The sequence below is a fragment of the Vicia villosa genome, unplaced genomic scaffold (assembly GCF_029867415.1).
Source record: "Vicia villosa cultivar HV-30 ecotype Madison, WI unplaced genomic scaffold, Vvil1.0 ctg.001540F_1_1, whole genome shotgun sequence".
In the NCBI taxonomy this organism is placed as follows: Eukaryota; Viridiplantae; Streptophyta; class Magnoliopsida; order Fabales; family Fabaceae; genus Vicia; species Vicia villosa.
Window position 1 is genome coordinate 218,346 of NW_026705658.1, and position 21,053 is coordinate 239,398.

Here is a 21,053-nt window from a genome sequence, read left to right on the forward strand (position 1 = left end):
TCAATATTATTCATTATTGTCTAATATTTTTCTTCATTCTTCTTCTCCATTAATAATTTATGTAGGGATTGTTAGGGGATAATATGGATGAGAAGAGTCTAGAAGGAAGATTGAATAGACCTTATCCTTCAATTAATTTCAAAAATATTTTTATTAAAATCAAAGTTTTCACAAAATTGGGTAATTTGATAGAATATGCATTGGATTGATATCACGACGAGTTACACTATATTTAAACAAAACAATCAAATATGGAATGATGAAAATCTTAAGACAATTAATGCGTTAATAAATACAAATTAAATTTGAACGAGTTGTCTAAATCGAATTTCATTAATCAATGAATCAATCTAATATTACACGTTACAAACAAATTTAATCGCTTAAAAGGTGAATCAGTTGACTTAATCTATTTGAGACCTACACTTATACGATACATTTCTATAAACAAATAAAGTTAAACAACATGAGACTACGAAATGCAAACGATACAAAAAATTAAAAGGAGATAGTGAAAGAGAATAGTGCACAAACGTTAATAGCGGTTCATCGCGTTAGTCCTCACTTTGCGCCTAATATAGTCTCAAATGGCGAACCATTGAAAATTTATAGCCTTTCACTATTTTGACAATTTTTACAACATGTGTTTAATACAACTAGTGGGAAACCTGTGTGTCCGCACGGGTTCTGGTGTGGTTTGGACCAGATTTATCATATATATATAGTAGTATTAAGTAAAAAAGATCGAAAATTTTTTTATATCAAATTGAAATATAGAAGTTTTAATGTTTAAACAAAAATATGAATATGATAAAAAAATTCAAAATTTTTTATTTATAAAATATGATATAATATTAATACAAAAATGTATCAAATATTGCTTAGATTCCAATTACTAAACATGAATAAGAATAATAGACAATTTAATGTTTTTTAAAACAACTATTGTTAAGAAAAACTATTAAAAAGAGAATGATCTAAAAGAATTAAGTTTAATGTTATATTTATTAAAGTTTGCACTATGGTGAAAATATAAATAATGAAAAGTCAGTAGTACAAATCACACATACGTTCGCATGAGTACTGATGTGTTACCCGTGTGTTCGTACGGGTCCTGGTGTGGATCACAGATGACTAATGTGCTACCCGTGTGTTCGTACGGGTTCTGGTGTGTTACCCGTATGACCGCATGAGTACTGGTGTGTTACCCATGCATTCACACGAATTTTAGTCTGATTATCCGTGTGTTCATATGGTACTGGTGTGTTACCCGTGCGTTCACACAGATTTTAACCTGATTAGTCGTTCGTTCGCACGGGTTCTATCAAACAAATACACATTTTATATTTTAATAAGCAATTTAAAAATATCATAACACAAAACGACTCTAATTTGATAAATTTTTGTCCGATCTTTGTAAATTATATACCCACCAATGGCTTAATGCTTGCTATTTTGAAACATAATTTCAACTAATAAGAAACTTAAATACCCCTATAAATTTGAATAGTGTCAAAGACGTCCCTAAACATATTTTAAAAAAAGAAAAATATTTTCCGATAGAACAATAGATCAGTTGAATATAAGTACGTTCAAAATAAAAGTAAATAAAATTTTATAGTTTTCAAGACATAATTTTTTTAACGTGCTCACACATGAATTTATTTTTTCATGTTTAATATCACAACACTTATATCTACAACTTTAACCGATAGACTTTTAATAATTCATCTATACTAATATAAGTAAAATATTAAGAAAAAACTATAACTCATCTAAAACATTGCATATTTAATACACATAAAAAAAATAAAGAAGACATATAATGAACTCTTATTTTCACTCAGCTTTGAGTGACTTTAGCTAAAGAAAATTGAAAAGAATAGTATAAATAATGTGTTACTTTCTGATAGAAAAGAACATGGTGTTTTTGTTTTGGTTGGTTGCTCAAAATACAAACATACAGTTAGGCATAAGCCAACAAACATAACACCTCAAACCTAATCAGCTACTTCTCATAAAACCAGCCTCTGCCGAAACTGAGCGAAATGAAATGAAAGCCATAACACAACTGCACGCGATAACACACCAGCAACCAAAGCCAAGGCGAGAAGACTACCTAAAACACAAGGCTACCAAATCCGCAAGACTTCCAAGCTACATAAATCAATGCCACTACTCAGACAACAAAACCATCGAAATCACCACTTAAGCCACTACTTTTCAGATGAAACTTTCCATCCTGCAACCAACATACCATTATTCATAAGCTCTGCAGACAAGTAAAAGGGGTTAAGATCCAACTAATAAAGGAACTCTTCTCATAAAAAAATGTCAGCTGAAATATTACTGATAGTAACAAAAAGAGTTTTATTAAAAAAAAGGCAACAAAAGAAGGAAAAATGCATAAGAAAAATGTGAAGAATACTAAAAGTCAAAGAAAGATCTTTCAACATTTATTTGAAAAAAAATATTGTGAAATATGCCAACTTAGCTTTTTAAGATACATTCTTCAGACAAAGAACAAAACAAAAGAGAGTGAATTTGGCAAGGCAACTTTTTAAGATACATTCTCCATGCATTTATATGCCAAAGCAGCTGCTGCCATTTCTTGACTTTTAAATCAATCTATATAGTATAATTGCAAAGTCAATCCATAACAGTATAATAGCAAAGTCAATGCAATAAACAAAATGATGCTTAAATCGAAAAAAGGCAATTTTAAACGTTACTGCTTACTCTGTCTAAATATTAAAGAATAACAGTTGCTTGATCCCAATATCACACCGGGACTTGGTCTCGTCATGCTATTATATTAAAACTGTTCTGATAATCAAAGACAGAAAAAAAGTAACTGACCATAAGCGAATTTAGAGACATAGATGTCGATGTGAAGCTTCCATTTGTAAGAACACAGAACCTGAATCATAACCATATATGTATTCAATAGGTTTGGCTCTATCAGCCTGTCGATGTTGGTAGTCAACGTACTCCATAGCACAAGCTTCCCATAGTGTGCAATTTAAAGTGTTGTCCCTTATATATGGTGAAAAAAATAGTTAGTTAGCGATTGTAATAGACATGACCACAAAGAAATTACTAATCACAATCTCTCAAAAGCAAGTTAACCTGTGGCTTCTTCCCTCCAGAGTTTTGCCGAGTGTAAAGCACGGTGTCAACGATACCGATAACATTTATACAAAACGAACTGTGTTAGGGAAATACAAAGAAATAAACTGTAGAATGCTTTCAACTTAGTTTGACATGACATAAAAGACAATACGACAAATAACATTCCTTTGCCATTTTACAGAGATAATATCAACAAAAGGGGTTAAGATGCTGAGCTTATCTAGGATGTCATGCTTGCCAATATCTCCTACTGTTGCAGAAAGAAAAAGAATAAAGAGAGAGAGAGAGAAAGAGAAAGAGGACGATTGCAGAAAGGCCTGTTAACAAATATCAAACCCTAATTTTTCTGCATATATAAGAGGACGATTGCAGAAAGGCTTGCTCAACCGAAACGAATAACAAACTAGTTCTCGTAGAAACCGAGTCAGTTCAGACCTGCAAAAATGCCATGACGGTTTATCATTGATATCCAATATGCAGAAAAGGAAGGACGGACGAATCATGCAGGATAAACCAATATGTTAATCAGAATTACATACACTGTTCAGAGTCAGCTCCCTTTGACCTCCCTCACCCTTTGTTTCCTTCAATATCGAACACTTTGTTTTTTTTCAAATCATTAATCAATCCTGCATGAGTGAAACCAAATTTCCATCAATGACTCACCCATAACACCTCAATATCCTACTTGAAACCCAATCCAGAATTCAATCAACCATATTTACATTCAAATCAACATTCAAAATAGTTTACATTACCATTCAAGCCATACAATAACTCTGCATCAGTTCAGAAGATAAGAGAGAAAAATTAAGAGTCTATGCACCTTCAGCTTGTTATAACAGGCTGCATCACCGACTCGAACCGCCACTTCCCACAAAATTCTGCTAACCAATCCGCATAACCACCATAAAAAAGTTCCTGCAGAAAACAAAACCAAACAGAAACCAAAAGCCGGTTCAGCCAAACTAAAGAGTCGTTGTACCAAGATTCATAACACAACAATCTAACAATGAATATTATAAAACAAAAAAACATTGGTTGGAACTTAAAACATACCATATTGGAAAAGAACTTGTGACCGAGATCTCCTGAAACCCTAATCCCATGGAAGGGTCAGATCTGGAAAAAAGTCCTGTTAATGAGAATTGACAATGGGTAAGGTCAAAAATCATCAAGAAAATCTGATAAATTGAGTAATAATAATAACTCACCTTCCCCCGCATGATTTAGAAAATGAGAATTGAAAGCCCAATACAGAATTTATCAAAGGCCTGCTAACCAAGTCAGAAACAAACCCTAATTCTGCAGTATATAAACAATCATTGCACATATTTCAAGAGAGACTACTATTCAGAAAACAGCCGCAGAGCAAAAACAACCAAAACCCTAGTTCATCACTTTCCCAATTTTACAAACCCTTCAGAAATTATCAGAAGAACATTGTTCATCAAACATCAAAACCTCAAACACAGATAAATCCCAACATTCATAAAAAAACCTAAACAATTTGTTCATCATTTTCCTTAAAATCAAAACCCTTTAGAATCGTGAGAGAGGAAGAGAGATAAAGAACAAAAACCAGAAATACCTCACCCGAGATTCAGAATCGCAGCTTTCGTCATCATCTTCATAGATCTTCAACCAACTCAACTCATTCATCCAAAATCGTTCAACACCGTTCATCACGAACCTAGTAACATCAACATCACCATCATCGTGCTCATCATCGTCCTCAACGCTCAATACAACAAACCATGTTCATCAAACGTTCAACAACAACGATCAAACACAAGAACGACATGTAAAACGAACGGGAAAGAAAAGAAGAGAGCGAGAAACGACGAGAGAAAAAGAGAAAAAGAAAAAGAATGAGAGAGAAAAAGTAGAGAAAATGAAGTGAAAATGTGTGAAAGAAAGATATAATAAGAGGGGTAGAATTGTTTAATAATATAATGGGTAAAGTCAATGTACAAAGACCAAATAACCGACAAAATGAGTAGGTGTTACAAAATGGGCAAAGGTTAGAAAAGGCTTTTCCACACATATAACTTTTCTTATATGGTAGATTCCTCAAATTGGAACAAAATTTTCTTTATAAATTAACAATTGACTAAAACTTCCTTCATTGACACCAACCTCTCGAATTATCCGCGAACTCAAATCATATAAAACTATTTCACCATCCTTTTTGGTAAAAAATATTTCACCATTTTTTCCCGCTCCAAAAGGATACTGAAGGGAAGCCAATGGTCCAACAACAAAAAGTTTAGTCCATGATTCTCTTACTCCAATTTCACTCAAAATTAATATGTGAAAAGTAGTTGCACCATAAGCCCAATAGATTAAAGCAACTGAACCATTTAGCACTATCAAGTGCATGCCTATTGAGCTAAGCTCATCTTCACCTTCATCTAAGGGTATGTCTAATGGTATGGGTGTTGAAAAGAACACCTCATTTACCAAATCAAATGACGCCAAGGCTGATTTATCATCGTGAAGGTCGTCATAATACCACCAATGACATATTCCATCCAAGTACATCCGCTCACTAGTAACACTGCCACGCACTCTAGAAACATACACATTGATGTCAAGTTGTCTCCAATGATTACTTTTAAGACTATATATCTCCCAGAATGATCTACGTGGTAAATCATTCCATGGCACATCTTCGTATGAGAAGCCAAAATATTCACAATCTGAATACGTTGGGGGAAAATATGCCACATGCCTAATTAACTTATAATCATCTCTAACATGGTCATATCCAAATCCATGAAGAGTTGTCGAAAATTGTTGATAAGGTGATACAAACTCAAGAGGACTTTGAGGGATGACTTTGAATGCATATGTTGCTGGATTCCAAAGCACAGCTCTTCCGGCATCAGGTCCATTGGCTTTGTATAGACAAAGAATTCCGGTAATAGAACCGGAATCCAAAATACAAAAATAAGGAAGTTCCTCTTCAAATGGATTTGGAAAATGATGTTTGACAGAATTTTCAAATCTATAACCGGGAAATGAATACATGAGATATAAAATTGTTGCGGAAGAGATTCATAAAATGATGATTTTCAAATAAAAGGGTCCAAGATTTACGAACACAAGTAAATCGTTTTAATGATTTTAAAGGCAGTTTTGATAGAATGAAAAATGCAAGATCATCGTTTATGTAATTTCTAACCTTTTTGCTTGTCAAAATTGCAGATATTTCCATCTCAATTGGAACCTGATGCAACAAATTTCTTGATTAGAGAGAATGTAGTGAACAAACAAAAGAAATTGACTATATTTAAGCTTTAGTTTTATTAATTAATAGTAATTAATATCATTAAATATATAAGCATCCCAAAAAATTCAATTGAAAAGAAATGGTCAAAGATTCTATTATCGAAATAAATTGAAAATATCGACGGTGTTAGTAATATTTTTCATATATTTATCATATAAATATCATTAAATATTATTTGTTGTCTTAATTGATAAGCATCCACAAAAAACTTCATTCAGAAGAAATTGTAAAAGATCCTATAATGGAAATAAATAGGAAAAATAGAATGTTTTAGCATTTTGAAATAAAAATATAGTATAAATATTTGTTTCCATTTAAATATATGTATTATTTTAATATTTATAAAATATTAGTATTTATTTTATTGTTATACATCTTATGATTTCTTATGATTTCAAATTTACAAATTTTCCAAATCTAAAATGTATGACAGTACCCCCGTCTAAAAATGAAATAGCAAAAGATGAAATATTTAAAAATTAAATAAATAATAAAAATATGAATATGTTAATAGAGTAATTAGATATGAATATGTAAAATTATAAAAAAAAAATAGAAATTTAAATCCTATGGTAAATAATATATATTTATGCCCATATATTTAAAATAATCACATTAAGTAATCTCCATTGGATAGTGTAATAAATATAAGGATCTAAAACTTAAAATGTTTTTTCAAATGAATTCTAAAATAAATAATTATGAAAATTTCATAATCTGATTTTTATTCTCATTTATACAAATAATTGTATAAATAGTTAAACTTATTACTTTCATAAAATCATTTGTAACATATTCCCGTTTATAAAAACAATTATACCTTATTCAATTTATAAAATTCATTGATTACAATTATGAAGTTAATTTGAAAAGATCCTGATAATTATAGTTATTTCATAAGTTTACAAAAATTACAAAATCTCAATTGATTTTGTTTTGTTTTATTAACTTTTCTATAAAAATCTAAATAATTTCAAAATATATTTTATCTCAAATAAGGATCTAAATAATTATAAAATAAGAAACTCATTTTTTATATAAAATTTATTTAAAAATGATAGTAAGTATTCCTACATTAAGTTAAAAAGACAACTTTTAAATCACTTTTATAGTAAAAATATTTTAAATTGAAAATCTAAATTATTTTCTATTGTGTTAGCTATTCATACCAAATCAAAATCAATAACTTAGAACACAAATATCAAATAATAGAAATAACAAAAATAACCTATAAAAGTGATACTAAATAGGAAATAAAATTGTAAACATTAAACTGAAATAAAATTCTGTTCACCAAAAGCTATTAATTCTCAGTCAAATTTTTTTTTTTTAATAATTTGAAACATTTCTTAAAAATTTGAAACATTTCTTGAAAATGGAAAGAAAAAACACAATATCCATCAAAATTAAAGAAATACATTAAAAAAGTGCTAAAGCTATCTTAAAGTTTTTTCTCAATGTTGCTTTATATCATACAAAAGTATCTTCATATAAGGGAATTGTTTTTATAATTTAAATATATGTATTAGAATAGAAAATTTCTTTAGCCACCTCCTTATGGGGGTCACCCCCAGCGAAAATCCCAAATTACCCCTGCTTCGGAAATGAACTTCCGAAGCGCTTTTTTTTAAAAAAATTTCCATAATTCGGAAGTTCATTTCCGAAGTCAAAAAAATTCAAAATCCGTGCATATTTTCGGAAGTTCATTTCCGAAACTGTTGATGCATATACAAATTTCCCTCCTTCACTATTTCATCATTTTTCTCCAAAACTTCTCAAACCCCTCTCTAAAACCCAATCAATCTCCATCCATTTTTCGCCCTAAAATCAAGTTTCAAACCGTTGATCACGTTAAAGGGAGCATAGAAAGCATCAATTTCAGGTAAACATCACTCATTTCATCCCCTATTTCACTACATTGATTCAACAAATTTATGCTGAAAACTGATATGGTTCGGAAGTTCATTTCCGAAATATATTACCTAACATATTTCGGAAATGAACTTCCGAAAATAGGCCTGGCAGTAAAAAAAAACAGTTTTGGCCAACTTTTGATAATTTTTTCATTTGTTAGGTATGGTGCATCCGGACAACATTGTGCAAGACGATGGAGGCATAGTTCCGGAAATTGTCAACGTTAATAACGATCCGGTTATTGACGTTACTCCTATGATCGATGCGGTCGATGTTCGACAACATTTTATAAATGATCGGAGCTTCGGTAGTCGCGAACAATTGATTGATTGGGTTCGGAAGGAAGCTCACAAACATGGATTTGGAATTGTTATTTTAAGGTCGGACAACGGAAATAGTAGGCGGAAAGCTTTCGTTGTTTTGAATTGCGAACGGGGTGGTAGTTATGTACAATCAAACCGGGTGCTAAAACACGAGGACACGGGATCGAGGAAGTGCGGGTGTCCGTTTAAGTTGCGTGCTACTCGGAGGGTTGATGATTTGTGGCGGTTAACCGTAATTTGTGGAATTCATAATCATGCCTTGGATGTCAAGTTACACGGGCATCCAATGGCGTGTCGTTTGTCCCGCGAAGAGAGGAATGTGATATCGGACCTAACGATAGTCAAAGTGGCGCCTCGCAACATACTTGCCGATTTGAAGCGTAAGAATCCGGATAGCGTTTCAAATATCAAGCAAGTTTACAATGAACGGCACAATCTCAAAGTATTGAATATGGGCCCTCGGTCGGAAATGCAACAACTTTTGAAACTACTAGACGATAACAAATATGTTTCAAGCTTCCGAACCTCCGAGGATAAAGTTACGGTGCGTGATATTTTTTGGACTCATCCCGAAAGTATCAAATTATTCAACACATTTCCAACCGTTCTAGTCATGGATTCGACGTACAAGACAAACAAATATAGGTTTCCTCTTCTAGAGATCGTCGGTGTGACCTCGACGGACTAGACTTATTCGGTGGGGTTTGCTTTTTTGGAGTGTGAAAAAGAAGACAACTTTACGTGGGCCTTGGGAATTTGCAAGTCTTTGTTAGTTGATCAAGAGGTTATGCCAAACGTCATTGTCACCGATCGGGACAATGCTTTGATGAATGCGGTCGATACCGTCTTCCCGATATCTACCGCTTTACTTTGCCGGTATCACATAACTTGCAACGTGTGAAGCAAGTTGAAACCCGCGGTTGGGACAAAAGATAGGCCGGATGAAAATGGTAAAGTTGTCAAAGCCGGTGTTGTGGTTGATAGGATAATGGCGGCATGGAGGGGAATTTTGGATGCATATTCCGAAGAGGATTATACCGAGAAATTGGTACACTTTAGGTCTTTGTGTGGTTCCATTAAGACTTTTTGTCATTACGTCGAATCCACCATTCTTGACAAAGTTAGAGAAAAAGTCGTGTGCGCTTGGACAAATCGGGTTAGACATCTTGGTTGCACCACGACTAACCGAGTTGAATCCGCACATGCGGTCTTCAAGAGGTGGTTGGGTGATAGCAAGGGAGATTTGTGTCGCGGATGAGACACCGTGAACCAAATGCTTGAAAATCAACACAATGAAATTCAAACATTGTTCGGTCAGAGCAAGACGGTTATGGAACACCGGTATAAGGGCCAAATTCTATTCTCCCAATTGATTTACAACATATCTCGAACGGGTTTGAATTTTTTGTTTCATGAAGTTAAGCGGTCGGAGACCACGGGGACGGATAGTTCATTATGTGGGTGCACCATTAGAACTACATACGGCCTTCCGTGTGCTTGTATACTTGCAAAAAAGAAAAATTTGAATTCACCCATACGCATGGATGAGGTAGCCGACCATTGGAAGAAACTTCGTTTTAATGATTTTGACCCGCCGAAAGAAAATGACTCCAAAATCACCATCTCCGACGAGTTGGAAGTGATAATGGAGAAGTTTGCTAAAGCGGACGACACAACAAAAATGCACATAAAAGAACAATTGCGAAAGATCGCATTTCCGGAGACCACCGATTTGAAACCGCCATCTCAACCGGTTAAAACGAAAGGTGCACCGAAAAAGTCCAAAATTACACAAGATGACACGTCAACAAAACGATCTCCTTCCTACTTTGAACATGTTGATGCATCGTTCCCGGAAATTCATGAGACACCAAAGTCTAAGTGTAGTGGTAACAAAGGAGCCCGTATTTCGAAGCCACCTCGTACACCGCCGATCAAAAAATCACCAATTGTCTACATTGATGAGATGCCACTTTTTATGCACAAATATATCGATAACATCGTTGATGTTGGAGGCGACGACAATTGTGGATATCGGGCCGTTGCGGGTTTGCTCGGTAAAGGGGAAAATAATCACACTTTAGTCCGACGGGAACTCATTGCGGAGTTGACTTCGTATCGGGACATCTACGGCCGACTATATGAAAATCAAGAAAAGTTTGCAAAAATTCATGCTGCACTTGTTCCATCACTTACCGGTATCGCTCCGGTTTCGAAGTGGATGTCATTCCCCGATATGGGTCATCTAATAGCAAGTGCGTATGATATGGTGTGTATCGATTTGACGAGGTTTGGACTAAGTGAGACTTTCTTTCCACTTCATAGTCGACCGCCGTTGGACGCGTCGGGCCGCATCATATGCATCGGGTATCTACGATCGCGGCACTTCATTCAAGTGTTTTTGAAACCGGGTTGTCCTATACCGGCTACTTCTTGTCAATGGACGGCACATCGTTCAAATGAGGCGGAGACTTGGCCGGATCCGTTCGTTTCGAGGATGGCGGAGTTTGAAGAAATGATGAGCAAAGAGCGCGAGCAAAATAGAGAGCGGTCGAAGAACGTGCCTATTTTGGACTTAGGATCCACCGATTGGTTCGGTGAATTTTAGTTCGTTCCGGATCGTTTTTGTTTGTAACGATCATTTTTTGTATGTATTGTTGTTTATCATGTAATTTATGTCATCTTTGTGTAATTTATGCCTATTTTGAATGCTTTTGGTATTGGTAACACAAAACTGAATGCAATGCACAAAATTTGAAATTTGCCTCTGTTTCTGCATAATTCGGAAATGAACTTCCGAAATATACATGTCTGGAGCCTATTTTCGGAAGTTCATTTCCAAAATGTCCCCTGATGCAGGATAAGATTTGTTGGCCCATCAATGCTCCAATAAGTCTATAAATACCACACACTCTTCTTCATCCTCTTCACACCACAAAACACAAATGACACAAACCTACCCCCACCTAGCATTCGTCTACTTTGAAACCGGCTACCCGATGCCGTTCCAATTTCGCTTCTCGCGCGACACGCCGTTTGCGGAGTTGATACCGTCGCTCAACACGCTTTTGCGTTATCCCGAGAATCGAAAGGTTGTCAAGCTCGAGTACCGCTCACCATCGCTTAACGACGAGGGAGGCATTAAGTTCACACCTTTTGAGATCAAGAACGACGAAGATTTAGCGGTTTTGTGGACAACGTTCGACCAATTTTCTTCGAAAGGCCCGATCGAGTTGGACGCGAAACTTCAAAGATCGGCGAACGACGTAATAAAAATGTTGACTCATCCCCACCTACCCGTGTTCAACAATATGTAACTTTAATTTTCAGTAATATTATCGTTGTAATCTTCACCCGATTAAATAAAGCGAATCGTTGTTGTTTTCCATTTTTCTTCTGTCCAGACCTAAATTCGGAAGTTCATTTCCGAATTCCTCCAAGGGGGGGTGAGTTCGGAGATGAACTTCCGAAACACCACATTTTCTAAAAATGTAATTTTATTTCGGAGATGCATCTCCGAAATCAATATTTTATATTAAAAAAAATACGTTTTCGGAGATACATTTCCGAAAACACATTTTTTTAAAAAAAAAGTACCTTTTCGGAAATGAACTTCCGAAACAAGGGGTAGTGTTGTAAATTCACCAGGGGTGGGCTGGAAGGTTAGGAGGTGGGTGAAGAAATTTTCATTAGAATAATAATGACATTTATACAACTAAAAAATAACTACAACATTATTTCATGATTTGAAATTCTATAGTACCCCGTAGAAATTACTAAAGAATTTTGAAGTTAGTTCATCACATCACTATTTCTTTCTTAAGTTTATAGTTCATATGATAAACAATTAAAATTATAGTTGATAAGTGTAAATATTAGACTAATGTAGCCTTTCATCTCTGCATCTTTACTTTGAAGTTATTCTTTAATTCATCTTGCTTATCTTTCCCATCTTACTGTCATGTAGAACACCAACAAAATAATATAAAACTAACCACAGAACACATCCAGAAGCATCTGTTGTAGATATCAATTGAAATACTTATGCAGGCCAGCATCTTAAATTATTCTTCATCAATTAAACCTCTCCATTGAACACCAATTTTTCCTGCATAACTCAAACTAAATAAGTTCATAACATTTAACAGCAACAAATTCAAAACTAAATAAACAAATAAGACATAAGAAATAATTGAATCAAATTATCATATCATGAACAACAAAGAAAAGGCAAAAGAATTATATAAGTTGAAAACCCATATTAAGATGATGGAAGTTTTATCTGCGTAGTAGAATCTTGAAGTTTGGAGGATGAGATATTGTGAGTTTGAATTGGTTGGGTTGATACATATTTAACCCATATTAATTTACAGCTTAAATATTTTTCTACTTTCATTTAATTATTAAATTCTGATTTTTTTAATTAATTAGTAACATTGGTTGTATGACCTACACAGATACACATACTACTGACCATAGAGTTATACTACTGACCATAGAGTTTGATGTTAAGACTGCATTGTATACAATTAGGAATACGTTGGCATAACAAAAATACAATCCCTTGAATCATATCAATTAGAAATGTGAAACTTTGAAATTTTGTATGATGTAAGAGCTTTCAGCTGCAAATTCTGACTGAACTTCAAAATCAAAAAGGTTAGAACAATCCCTTGAATCATATTAATATCAAGCTGCAAAAAAGAAATACCACAAAATCAATCATATTATAAAAAAGATTGGAACAATCCCTTGAAGTTGCAAAAAAGAAATACAACAAAATCATCCATTATAAAAACAGACCTTTGAATCAAACAAAATCATCCATTATAAAAAATTAAAATCACCCATTGATTATAAAAAATAGAGCAGAATTAAAAAAAATCAAAATATGCATTTGAATCAAACAAAATCATCCATTGATTATTTGTTTGAAGTACTTGTCACAGACCAAATACAAATTCTTTGACTCGTTGGTCCTTCACAGATTCAATTTGGCGAAAATAGATTTTAGATAAAAATGACAAATACAAAACTTACACGGAAGATTGGAATGGAAGAAGAGAAATTGTGGTACACTCATTTGGGACCTTGAATTTATAGGTCGACAGAAAAATGAAAAGGCATGAAATATCAATTCAACGAATCTTGGAAGGATAGGTGGAGTGGAAAATTGTGATTCTTGAAAAGGGGGAATATGGGTGGAGTGGGTTCGACTAAAAAAACGGCTGACTTTTTATTATTTCCCAATTGTAAATAGGTGTATTATAAATGCTGAGAATGATGGTTAAATTAATTATTATGGAATTAAAAAAAATAATAAAAAGCAACAATAATCCTGGCTATGCCACATCAGCCTATTAAATGTCAAGTCAATATAAATCAAGTAACTTTCAAATAGTCAATTTTACCCTTATAATTAGATTAGATTAAGCATTTAATCAGATGGCTTATTATGTAATTGTCAGGTACTTTAGTTTTTATATATTTATAATAATAATAATAGATTAGATATCCAATAAAATCAATTAAACTTCATAAGAATCATTTAAATATAATTATTGTCTATTTATTAAATCAGATTAAAAAAAAATAAAATCTAAAAAATGTAAAAAAAAATGTAACAAAAGATACACGTTTCTCTCTCTAAAAAATCCGAAGGAGTCCCCTTATTTCTCTCGTTAATCCAATTAATCGATTTTTTTAATTCCAATAAAATCAATTAAAAGCTAAATAAATCAATTTAAAAAAACCATACAAATAAAACTAAATCTTCTCTTTTATACCCATGGTGCGCTCATTACCTCTGTTTCTCTGTCTTTTTCTCTTCTCTACGATTCAACAATCAAAACATCCAGTAAATTTCCCTCAACCCACAGAAAACCTAACCCTAATCCATTATATAATTTCACTGATACAATTACAAGGCTTGATGCGGATGCAAAAATTAAAATACGACAACAAAATCGAAGGAAACAAAAAGAAAAAAAATATAGATCCTGCTTCCGGATCTGGACTGTCCTTGTATCTAATTTCTCTGAATGGTAGATAGATGACTTGAAGGAAGTGAATGTATGGTTTTATAGTGTGAGGAATGAGTGAATTGGTATGATTTTATAGTGTGAGGAATGAGTGAATTTGGGGCAGCTTTGCATGATAGATTTATGGCCCAATAAATTCCAAACGTGAGAATCAAAACAGAACCTAAGATAAGATTGGGAAGTTGCAAATAAACGATTATTGAATGACCTATGTTTGATCTTCCCAATGTTTCAACCTATGTTTGACCACTCCTTATTTCACGTGAAAAATAAAAACATAAGCGATTGATGAGATTCGCAATAATAAAACCAATAACAATTTCATTGTTTCAAACCATTCATGTTATATAACCAAATAATTAAATAAATTAAATAAAAAAACAAATAATGTAAAATAGGAAGTTTCTATAATTAGAAGCCATTGAAATTATAATAAAGCATGAGAGAGTGACATGGGGCACACTTGCCAAAGTACTCATCTTGCTTTTTTTTCTATTGTATGATTAAATCCATTTTCATAAATTGCGCACAATATCATAATATTCTTTAATAATTCTATTTTTTCTTAATTTGTAATATATTTTAAGTTTATTTGAAATACTTCTCCATCATATTTTAATATTATTATTATTATTGTAGATATAAACATGTCATGAATGGAATAATTACATATGAAATTGAGATATTTTAACTTTTTTTATTACACATATTTGTAATTTTATAGCATTCCAAATTATATAGTTTTTTCTCTTTCATCATTGTTGATGCGTTCTCTTTTTAGTTTTTGAAGAGGTATAATTTCATAAATGGAATTGTTAAATTGCATATAATATTATAATAATATTTAATAATTTATTATATTATTTAAGTTGTTTTTAAAATATTTCTAAAATATTTTTAAATTTTATATTTATCAATTTATTAATGTTTTCTTCTTTTATTGTTTGTTTCTATTTTATTAATTTATGACATTTTTTCTTACTTATTTTTCTTCTTATTTATTTAAAATAGAATTGCAACAATTTTAATGGCTCCAATTTCTCCTGAAACCAAAGCCATCATAATACATGTTAGAAGGTAAAACACTCTTCTTTATCATGTAACCCAATTGAACAATAATCCAATTGAACAATTCTGCAACTAAGTTCGTATATGGAATTGGAAACTATGATAGAAAAATCGTTAAATGGTCTATTATAGATAAAATAAGCAAAATCGTCAAATATTATCTCCAAACCAGAACCATGTGTGTTAACTTGTTTATCTTTGATCTCGTATTTGTGAAGTATATTAGTAGAAAATAGGAAAAATAAAAATTTAATGAACTACTGAATTATTTAAGGATTTTCCAGGTGTTGCCGTCATGTAGATACACCATTCTGACTCGCACCAATAGAGGCAAAATTCATTTCTGGTAAATACTCCACCCAAATCTGTCACAAAGCTATTATGCGAGAAAATAATCGATGAAGTAGATAGGAGATCCACCCAAATCTGCCACAAAGCTATTATGCGAGAAAATAATCGATGAAGTAGACAGGAGAATCGATATGAAGACGTTGAGAATCAGAATGGTCGAAAAGAAAATACAAAATAAAGGTATGCCACCATTGCAGCCAAACTTTCCCCTTCTTTCACTCTCTTTATCACTTAAAGAATAATAAGTTTACTGCAAATAGAATTTAACATTAGAAACATTAAGGAGACTCAAAACCAAATATAAACAGAAACCAAAACACGAATCAAGTATTGCTCATGAAAAGAAATCAGGAATTTTTTGACAGAAATTTTATTGAAGATGTTGAGTTGGAATAATTTTGATTTAACATTATTTATAGGATGGAGGGATGACATAGAGACTTACATCATAATTACATTAACCATTGAATCAGTTGAATCTGTGCAGAATATGAAAGGTTGAGTTTGGGAACTTACATCACATGAAGCGTGCAAAGAATACCAAAGGTTGAATCAACCCATTTAATGCAAACATGATATCAAGAAGAGAAGATTTGATTGGTCGGAAAATTGAAAGGGCGAATTAGTATTTTCCAGAACATCTTGTTTTCTTGTGACTTATCATAAGAACTGCAAATTAGGCCGACAAAGTCCCAAATAAGTTTTAACATAATAAAATATCAACAAAACCGGTGATATACATAGAGATATATGCACACACCTTAGTCCACAACTATCCATCAAATTTCCTGTAAAAAACAATAATATTATGAAAATGGAAAACAAAGTAACTATTATGGCAAGATATTCCAGTAAATCTTCTTCAATCAAAAATCTCAGTCTTGAATTCAAGAATCATTGTGTGAGATTTGAACTTGATATATATGTTAACAAATCACAAAAAATGTGTTACTTAAATGCCTCAAAATTGGGTTCTTTAACTAATAAACAAATCATTTGTATGAACCTCACATGATCGTATCGTCGACTTCATAAGATTCTATTGAAGCATCAAATCGCATCTATTTTACAGTCCATGATAAGGTTAACAAAGAGACAACCAAACTCAGTTAATTATCTATTCACTGGTTCCTTTTGCAAATAAAAACCAGAAAACACTAATAAAACAAAACCCAAAACGATGTCATTAAAAAATAATCTTACCGTAACTCTGGCTCTATAAAACATTGACCCATAAAAAATAGATCTTTCTTTTGGGTTTCAAAGAATTCGCAATCCTTGCAATATAATCAGGTTTACCATCTTCCGCCTAAAATAGTACACACAAAAACCAACACAGTAAGAAAACCCTCAATCAAAAAAAGATATAAACTCTAAAATCATAAATCATAAACACGAAGTAAAATAAAAAACACAACCCACAAGCATATCTCCATTTTCTTCTTCGTTTGTAATCAAAACCATGACCCATAAACAAATCTACATCTTCTTGGTGAAATGAAAAATTCATAACTGACCAAAATCATTAAACCGATATCTATAAAACATGGTCATGAAGCAATAAATCATTCATTGGTTGAAGAAATTTTTGCTTGTTTCTGGAAAAAAACACAAAATCAAACAATACAGCTTGTACCAACGAAAAATAACATTACCTCCAGTTTCCCTGAATCAACATCTTTTACAACCACCACCTTATGTGACACCGTGACAAGGAAATTTCCGTCGAAAATCACGCAGAAACATACTTTGAGTTAGATAAATCCATCTTGAAGTAAAAACCCTAAAAAATTGAAGAAGAAAACAGAAACAACATTAATGGTTTGTAAAAGAAGAAGAATGAAGAAGAGAAAGAGGTAGAAAAAGTGAAAGAGAAAGTGAAAGGATGTGGTGTGAGAGCATAAGATATATGATGTGATATTTGAAAAATAATGCGATACATTGCATTTGAGTTGGGAAATCAAACGGTTTATCTTGAAAACAAATGAAACAATTAATAGCTGTACAAAATAATACCTATTAGGGTTAATATTTTTAGTACTTGTTTTACCCTAATAAAAAGGTAATTGACCAATCAGAAAAAAGGGCTTAATTGTCTTTTTTACAACATGCATTTAATACAATATGAATAAGATAATGCTAAAATTAAAACACAATTAAAATAACTTCAATCTGAATCTTTACTTCTTTTATTGTATGCAGCCCACAATACTTTTTCTCCGTCTTGAATGCCCACCTACTCAATTCCAAGATCCACTCCAAGCATATGTTCTGCAGCAGTTTCACTTAACCCTATCAATCCATTGTATGAGCTCTTAGTCCATCTAAAGGGATAAAAACTCCCAAATTGGGCATAAGTTTTGAGATTCAACTAAAATGAATCTTTTTACTAAATTATGTTTTGTCAAAATTTTATTTTGCCATAATCTTCATTCCAACACAAAATCTTTTAACAAAACTACATTGATTCAGGCAGCTACAAAACTTTAGTCGTCGCATTGATAATTACCACCCCATTAGTAATCGATAAATAACCTTTTTTAACTAAGTATTGATTTTCACCCCAATCCATATGTCCTTCACGTTATCCTTTAACACTGCCCTTTGAACCCTTTCTTTAATATCCACCATTGCCTTCCTCTATACATTATTGAGATGTCCTCTCCAACTAAATTTCCATTCAGGACCTTCTCCCACCATGCACACTAACTCTCTAACATAAGCACCATTGACTTCAACAATAAGTAGAAATCACACTATATATTCTTTAACGATTTCCTATCATACTAAGGATCTTTCATAAACAATGTTTCCACACTGTAACTTAATTCTCTAATAACTTATCGCCGAATTTGGAATACTCTCCACCATCTCGAAAACCATCTGTTGTCTCTAATTAATCATCTATTTAAGTCCCTGTGTTTTCTCTCCAAAACTTTAACCCACAAACTGTCATTTTTGTTAATCATACATAATAATAAAGCAAAAGGAGTTTTTAGGCAATTTTGACAAGTGTCATGCTCATATCAATTCTCATGTTTTACAAAATTTCTAAAAAAGGAAATCTTTTATTTAAAAAACAATTATTGTTTTATTAATTATTTACATTAAATTTTTATTTTATTTATTAATTGAAGGATATGAATGGATTCTTGTGACCACACGGTTTTCATTGCAATTAGTTTTGATCTATGCCAAAATTTTAAATTACATAAATATATCATTGAGAAATGGAAAGTTATTTGTATTTTTCATGTGAACCATTCATTTCTCTCTTGATACAATGCATTGAACTCAAGAGGCAAGAGACATACTCCTTAAATCACCAATTTCTTAAATTTCCATCTCCCCTCTTTGCTTCCTCTCTCACCATTAAAACCAAACAACCCACACAATCCACCTGCAACTGTAATGAACCTTCTTCTTTGCTCACCATCCGTAAGAAAAACCTTGATACCACCTTGGATCCATAACCTTTTCACGATCTAACCCGTCCATATTCTTTCTTCTTACCACTGTATCTCACACCAACAAACTGCCAAAAACCTAACACACCCATCACAAACCGCATAAAAACACCTTAACACTACCTCCAAAAAAACCGTAAACTCACTGCAATATAAACCTCATCCTACAACCACGTACTCCCTCTGATGTTCACTCTCCACAACTTCAACAAGCGGAGCCAACACCTGCCACCATCACGTTCCGACGCAAAAGGCTAATCTCTCGCTGCATCGGACAAATCTCCATGGAAAACCACTCAATAACAACCAAAGTAAACCCAATCCACCATCACCCATTTCGTCGTCGATAAATTATTTAATCTATTTTCTGATGGAATGTTTTACAATTGCAGGACAGCTCCACCCTTGGATCTTTCAATGAGGAGGTTAGATATAAAAGCTTGACTCTCTTCTTTCCCCTCTACTGAATCGATTCAAGGTTACAAAAGGTGATTTCATCTCAGTAGCTTAAAAGGGTTAGTATTTTGTGTTGCAATTTGTTTGGCTATCTGTTAAATTAGTTAAGGGTTGCGTGTTTTGGACTGCAATATTTTTGTAATATTTTTCTGTTAAAAATAATAATTGATGAGTGGTTATTTTTTATAATGATACAGATTTTATGTCCGTTCATCTCCATTCTACACCCAACCTCAATATTTTCCTCTCTCTAGGATGCTTGATGTTGATATCACTAACAATGTTACTGGTCAAGGATGTGTAATTAAGTCAAGCTTTTTTCAGAACATTCATATTTTTTCTAATGCAATTTTTTTATCAAAGTTATATGAAACTTAAAATAAAGTTGCAGGCAGAGAACTATTTTTCGTGTAACATCGCATGTATCTTTATACTTATTATCTTTATACTTATAATATATTTATTTATGATATGGTAGAAGTTTTTTTTTTGTTTTGCAAAATATAAATTTATTGGAATTGGGTTTCTTTGTATAGTGGTCATGGTCAATTGACTAGACAGGTGACGTTGTTGATGGTGTTTTGCAATTATATAGGGAACTGCATAAATGGTATGTAATTGTGTATTCATGTTCATGTTCATTGAAATCTAAATTTGTTTCAGTTTAATCATTTTGTTAGTTATATGTTGTATTTGATTTTTGTGGACTCAAGGTGTTTGTTGTTTTGTCAAACGGTGTGTAGGATGCGATTTCACCGCCGAGACCTGCTAACTTCTACAAAAGATTGAATTATATTCTTGGTCTGATTGAATTTTATTCAATCTTTATTTTATTATCGTAAATTTGTGAACAATTTGTATCTCTGATTTGCTTGATCACTAAAATAAATCTGTAGGCAAGAGGCAAGAGATAGTTCTATTGGATAATAATGGAAGAAATAAATATAGAAGAGCAAATTGCATCAAAGTCTTATTAAAACTTAACACATATCACCTCATCTCACAT

At 32.6% G+C, this 21,053-nt stretch overlaps 4 long non-coding RNA genes and 1 pseudogene across 7 annotated transcripts; 1 reads left to right on the forward strand and 4 right to left on the reverse strand.

Moving 5' to 3' along the window:
- Positions 1 to 1,826: 1,826 nt before the first annotated feature.
- Positions 1,827 to 4,048, reverse strand: LOC131635747 (uncharacterized). Of its 2 annotated transcripts, none has more exons than XR_009293860.1 (5): positions 3,959 to 4,048; positions 3,672 to 3,761; positions 3,130 to 3,567; positions 2,740 to 3,036; positions 1,827 to 2,628 (listed from the first exon to the last, which is right to left on the reverse strand). It is a non-coding gene; the product is annotated as an uncharacterized LOC131635747 (long non-coding RNA). The 2 variants fall into 2 exon arrangements; XR_009293861.1 differs by having other exon boundaries at positions 3,891 to 4,044.
- A 133-nt stretch (positions 4,049 to 4,181) lies between these two features.
- LOC131635749 (uncharacterized) lies at positions 4,182 to 5,022 on the reverse strand. The gene is made up of 3 exons (XR_009293863.1): positions 4,724 to 5,022; positions 4,347 to 4,437; positions 4,182 to 4,254 (listed from the first exon to the last, which is right to left on the reverse strand). It is a non-coding gene; the product is annotated as an uncharacterized LOC131635749 (long non-coding RNA).
- A 74-nt stretch (positions 5,023 to 5,096) lies between these two features.
- LOC131635750 (putative F-box protein At3g16210) lies at positions 5,097 to 6,352 on the reverse strand (annotated as a pseudogene).
- Positions 6,353 to 15,876: 9,524 nt separating this feature from the next.
- LOC131635734 (uncharacterized) lies at positions 15,877 to 18,084 on the reverse strand. 3 transcript variants are annotated; one of them, XR_009293857.1, is made up of 5 exons: positions 17,780 to 18,084; positions 17,328 to 17,433; positions 16,885 to 16,912; positions 16,641 to 16,793; positions 15,877 to 16,374 (listed from the first exon to the last, which is right to left on the reverse strand). It is a non-coding gene; the product is annotated as an uncharacterized LOC131635734 (long non-coding RNA). The 3 variants fall into 3 exon arrangements; XR_009293858.1 differs by having other exon boundaries at positions 16,570 to 16,793; XR_009293856.1 differs by having other exon boundaries at positions 15,877 to 16,793.
- A 1,539-nt stretch (positions 18,085 to 19,623) lies between these two features.
- Positions 19,624 to 20,658, forward strand: LOC131635751 (uncharacterized). Its single transcript, XR_009293864.1, has 3 exons — positions 19,624 to 19,902; positions 19,984 to 20,106; positions 20,584 to 20,658. It is a non-coding gene; the product is annotated as an uncharacterized LOC131635751 (long non-coding RNA).
- Positions 20,659 to 21,053: the final 395 nt, after the last annotated feature.